This window comes from Gymnoscopelus braueri (assembly GCF_963280865.1).
Source record: "Gymnoscopelus braueri genome assembly, chromosome: 12".
In the NCBI taxonomy this organism is placed as follows: Eukaryota; Metazoa; Chordata; class Actinopteri; order Myctophiformes; family Myctophidae; genus Gymnoscopelus; species Gymnoscopelus braueri.
Genome location: NC_137614.1, coordinates 32,297,214 through 32,303,213, shown reverse-complemented (window position 1 = coordinate 32,303,213; position 6,000 = coordinate 32,297,214).

The window sequence follows — 6,000 nt, the reverse complement described above, 5'->3', positions numbered from 1 at the left end:
CAACATGACGCATTGTGAGCTTGTGAGCTTGTGAGCTTGTGTTCCTGTGTTCCCCCCCAGATTATGAATGCCGGGGTTCAAGTGCTTAAAACCTTGGCGCAAAGAGGGGCACCTGACAATGCCCGGACCCCAGCTGCAGCGAACAAAGACTCTATGGCGTATTGTCATCATCTGGTCACAAGGTTAATCATTTTGTGCTATGTCAAATCAGATTTATTATCTGAGCATGGATTAATTTGTCAGTATGTGCTCCATTAAAGCAGCATGCCGGCAAGGCTTTAATTAGCATGGTTCTAATTGCAGTGGTTATTGGCCTCCTCTTGAGGCGTTGGAGATGAGGGAGGAGCTGAAATCACCACCAACTTCTGGCCATGGTGATGAGTCAGCGCGGGCGTAGGGGCGCGCTGGGTGCATACCCTACAGCGCAGTCTGAATGCTCACTATTCATGTTTGCTCTGAGATAAGATTTCGTTTCTCATCTTTTGTTTTGTCTTGTGTAGTTTCTTTGTTTTGTGGCCATGCAGTCTGAATATAGAAAGACTCAAAGTGATTGCTCGAGCTCTGTTCGCATAGATAATGTTCTCTGTGTAAAACTGCAACAAATTAAATTGATTTCTTGTGATGGGGAATGGGGATGCTCGGAGCTGACGCAGCTACAATTACACAGAGGAGATACGGCACTCTGAACAGCGTCAGATCTGCTGGCAGGGTGTGTGTGTGACATGTATGAGATGCATGCCATTATGCAATCAGATGGAAGAATACACAGTGAAATCCTCAGTGTTAATGTATCCATTTGTACGTCTTAGAGTGTACAAAGGTACAAAGGTACAAAGGTAACCAAATGGGTTACGTTTAGTTCACAGTTAAATTAAAGGACAATTTTCAACCTTTATCTTTGTATAATTGGTCCTCACTAATGTACAGTACATTATAAGATGGTACAATTTACATTTACTCACTCAATGGACCTTATTAACTTAAGACCTGGAGTCTTGGCCAATGCGCCTTGCGCCAAGGCACTATGCGGTAAACGGCCCTGAATTAGTCACACCATGGCGCCATGACTAATTCAGGCATCAAAACAGCTAAACAGCAAAATAGGGCCCTCTGTCTCATTGGTGGGCTGTGGACAGTTGGACAGTTCAGAAACGCATGTTTCTGAACTGTCCACATTCCTTCTCTGAGACACAGAGTAAGTAGACAGAAATGCTTCCGTCTTATAGTTAAGCAATATTACACGAGAGGTCGTTATTGGAACGACAGTGATGCGGTCAGGAACGAGGCGCAAGCATCACTGAAGTGCCTATAATCACGATAAAGCCACCCTTGAGAGTAATATTGAAAAAAACAGTGTTATCTATGTTATCCTGGAAATACATGAGGTCTGACAGAGACAGAGTCCCTGTTTACTCAGCCTGTCCAGTCAGCGCTAGACAACTTTTCCCAAACTGAACACAATAGAGAAACAAAACGTAACTGTTTTTTATATTTTGATTTTTTTAATTTGAGAACGGCTAGATTTGCTGTTATGCTCGTTTGAGCATGGGTAGAGAGACTATTTCAACCAATCAGATTGCTTGGTCGGAACTACCTGTTGTATGAGCATTAGTGAGGACCAGTTATTTGAAGATAGGTTGAAAACGGGTGAAGTGGTCCTTAGACACAGAGGATTTTACTGTGTAGGCTTAAGTGTGTTTTTGGACTGAGAAGCTGGCGGAGAGCACAGTTCACAGACACGCAACACCCGGGGAGCGGTTTACCTCGTATCAACCTCTACACCATGCGGCCTCCCTGTAGATGTCTCCTATATAGATAGGGTTCCTGACCCCTTACACGGCCTGCTGTGCGCGCCGGCACAAACTGAGACAATTCTCTGCTGCACTCGCAATCTGTAGTGTTATCGCTGTTGTTCCCACAACTCTTCAACAATAGAGAACTTGTTTCTCTTTAGTTTCAGAGAGTGCATGCTGGGTCCCTGCTGCACTGCTCAGCTGGGCTTACAGTAATAGTGAAATAGACCCTTTAAACTTTAAAGGGTCCATTTCTACCAGTGGTGGTAGAAGTACTCCAAGCCACAATGTAGAAATACTCTTTTAGCAGTAAAAGCCCTGCATTCATATTTTGAAAGAACAAAAGTATTGGCATCAAAATATACTTACAGTACTAAACATAAAAGTACTCATCATACAAAATGGCCCATACAAAATGTCCCAATCATCATATTATTGGATTGTAATTATTAACACATTAACTGCCAAGACCGTAGTCCTACGGGCCGTTAAATCCAACTGTTAAGCGCCGAGACCGTAGCCCTACGGGCTGCGGTCTTTTCGCGCATGCGCGGTCCGGGTGCACTTTCGGAATTTTTTTGATCCACTTCCGTTTCCGGTTTGATGACAGGAAATAGAATTATTTGGGATCCGGTTTTGACGAGCACGCCCGCTTCCATTCTACAGACGAAACTGAAACTCAATTCTCTTCCTGTAGTTTTTTCTCCTCGCATTTCACTGTTTAACGTAATCCGCTCTAACTCAAACATGGATGCCCCGTTTGACACGTGGTTTTCACTGGGAGATACAGGGAGATCGCGCGGATGTAAACAGACCGTGTAGCGCTCAATCTTAAGGATTTTAACAAGATCTATGGCGACATGAAAAAAACAAAAAAACAACAAAAACACCTTGGCACTGGTGAGTACATTATGAGATTAGCCCTTGGCAGTGGATGTGTTAATGCGTGAAAGCGCTCATCACAGCTGGTAAAGGTAAGCACCTATAATAATCAGTTAAGTATATATGTTTGTATTAATAATCTAAATCTAAATAAAGTAGCTATAACCAAACCTGTCAAATAATTGCAAGTACAATATTTGCGTCTGAGATGTTTGTGCAGGGAAAAGTAGTAAAAGTAGTAAAAAGTACCTCAAAATAGTACAATAGTGTACTGTAGTTACTTTTCACAGCTTATTTTCTTTACACACTTTTACAGTTCAATGATTCAGTGTGTGGAGAGGCCAGTCAGTAGTGTCTGGTTGGGTATGGTGTTAGTTATGGCTGGAGGGTAGCTGTCATTCCCCACCAATCCCAGAATACCCTTGGGCAAGGCACTGACTGAATGTTTTACGTGTCAAAGAGGCGAAGCACAGCAAATGACCCTGCAACCCGCCCTAGACCATTCATTTATTTACAAGAGCAGGAGGATGTGTGTGTGCGCGTGTTTAGGATTATTCTACACTGTATTGATCAGAAGACGTGCAATGTCAAATCATCAAACACTTCATTGTAATGATGTGCACTTCACAGTTTTAAACAAACCTTGAGATATCAGTCGGTAGCCATCCGCTGAGCTTTAAAATTCTCAGCTGGACTAAAGATCAAACGTGAGTTATGTTTTTAGTAGGAGAGGCTGTCTTTCTGTCTGTCTGTCCGGGGATAATCTGGCAAACTGCCGGACCATTCATCACCACATTTCTTGTGCATATGCCGTCAGCAGGCCAAGCATGTAGTTTATATTCTTTTAAATATTTAACTTTGATTTTAAAATGGAAGTCTATGGCGGTCGGATCGGCTCAAACGTTATCATAGATATGTCATAGACGAAGACGACTAACATCATGACTGACATTATACTGACCACAGTCTGGGAGTCTGGGCTCCACATGGGAGCCACGCTGTTATTAGACCCCCTGTCTTGTCTTGTTTTGTGTTTTGCCACTTTTCTTGTATCCTCCTGGTAACTCCTGGTAAAAACTAAAGAAGGTTTTGGGGGTTTGAGCCGTCGATTGCTTCACCTGCACACACCAAAATGATATTAGGACCTTTTCCATTCACTTCGAAGCACGGCCTGTTGATCTTTAACGTGATTCCCAGCATATGTGGGATATTGATTGGGCTTGGATGAAGCCATCCATCTTCTGCTGATGGTCTCGTTGTGTGCGGTACACTTCAATGCTCCATGCATGTATTTAAGCAAGTTGATAGATATTGCAGGGGATATAATTAATCGATTGTAGGGGGCTGTTATGGAATATAATTTATAGCTTTCGGCACAACCAATAGTTAGCCGTAATTTGGTGGGCGTTTCTTTTTGCTTTATTAGGAGTGTTAAGACAGGAAGAGAGAAGGGATGGGAGTTGGATTCAAACTGGGGTAGTTGTGAGTCGTGACTCACGAGGAGCATGTGGTCCGTTCACTAACAGGCTGAGCCACCAGGCATCCCCAGGTGGGCTTATTTTCAAATAGAAAGCTGGTGTACATGAAATCCCCAGGAGACACTGAAACGAGTGGGTGGGAGGCGAGGCAGAAGACAGGAGGTCAGGTAAGTGAAACTGTGTCAGTTACAGTTAATTGACACAATGTGCTTTTGTAGCCTCTCCACATACTGTATGCTCCTAGTCTCACGTAACCAGACTGACTATTACACAATCTCAGAATTATCATATTATTAGATTAACACTGAGGATTTTATAATCAGAATCAGAATCAACAGGTTAACAGGTGTAAAACAGTGGGTGAAATTCGTTTTTGTGCAAGCTCCATCGTTGTAGTTATATCCATAAGAGAAAGGGAAGAAGAAAAAGGGGGGTTGCAAGTGGGAAGAGAAATCAATAAAAAACTAGTACCTGGGGTAAGACATAAGGTGCAACAAGTACCTGAAGTAAGAAGGTGCGTGAGCATAGCAGCAGATATATACTGTACATGATATGCTATGGACGTTGGGTGCGAGAAAAAACAAAAAAACTATGCGTTGTACATGGGATGAAGGTGCAAAGTGTCAGCGTGTGTCGACCGCATAGTCCGCATAAGGTAACTGACACTGGTATAATCCTCAGGTAGGTCCATGAGGAAGAGCAAAAGTCTAAGACCAGCTTGACGACAGGCGGTGATCATGATTTGTTCAGCAGTCTGACGATAGCCGGGTGGAAGTTGATCATGAACCTGGTGGTGTTGCCCTTGATACTGTGGTAGGCCTCCTTGCCCGGCCGCGGTCGGTGTACTCAAGAGTGTAGAAATGCACCCTTTTAGCTCGGTTTTTACAATCACCATCTAATGCTAGCCTAATTTGTTTTGTCTAGCAAATGAAAAATATTCAGTTAAATTATTCATTTGAGAGTAATTCTCAGATTAATACCTACAGTATATACACTTTGTTTTAAGTATCTTGGAAGTGCAGGTTCCTATGTGTCCTGATTCTGAACAATTTGGTCTAAAGTATGGGAGATAAAGTACCTTAAAGGGAAATTAATTACTGTAAGTACAACAATAAAAACAAAAACACACAAAAAATTACTTTATTCTCCCTCGATCCATGATTTTCTGGCAGAAAGCCTTTTTAAAACAGCCACGTGTCATAGATAGTTCTTGCTATTATTTTATACTTTACAGTGTTTCATAAGCAGGGTTGTCTGGGTTATGTTGTAAAATGAATGTGTTGTAGATTGCCTGCTACTTTCATCTGCTTGGTTTTATCTCAACTCCAACTAGAAAAGGGCACTTCTTGGAGCTCATGTCTTCGCCAGTCTGGGTGGCCTACCCAGAGCTGTGCAGGTGGCAGGACACGAGGAAGCTAGGGACATAGAGTTTCTATGACATACGGTTAAGGATAGTTGTGGCACCCTTATGGGCACAACAGTGCACTTTTGGAGGTGCACTCATGATATATGGCTTTTTGTAAGAAATAGTCATGTTGCTCTAGCAAACATTAATTATTTTGGTCCCCACTCCTTCTTGTCACTAATTGCGTTTCCATCAACCCGTTCTTTTGTGCATTTTGGATTTTGCTAATAAATCCCTGAATGGAAACACTTATATTTCGCAAAAACTGTTTTGCGCATGGGTGGATTTTGGGGCTTTATAGTAAACATTTAATGTGCAAATGGGAGATGCCTATTGCCTAATAGGTTTTGAGGAAGAAAGCATTGAACTCGCATGACCATCGATTTTGCACAGTTTATAGATTAGTATTTTGTATTATAATTAGCCCAGTATTATAACTAAG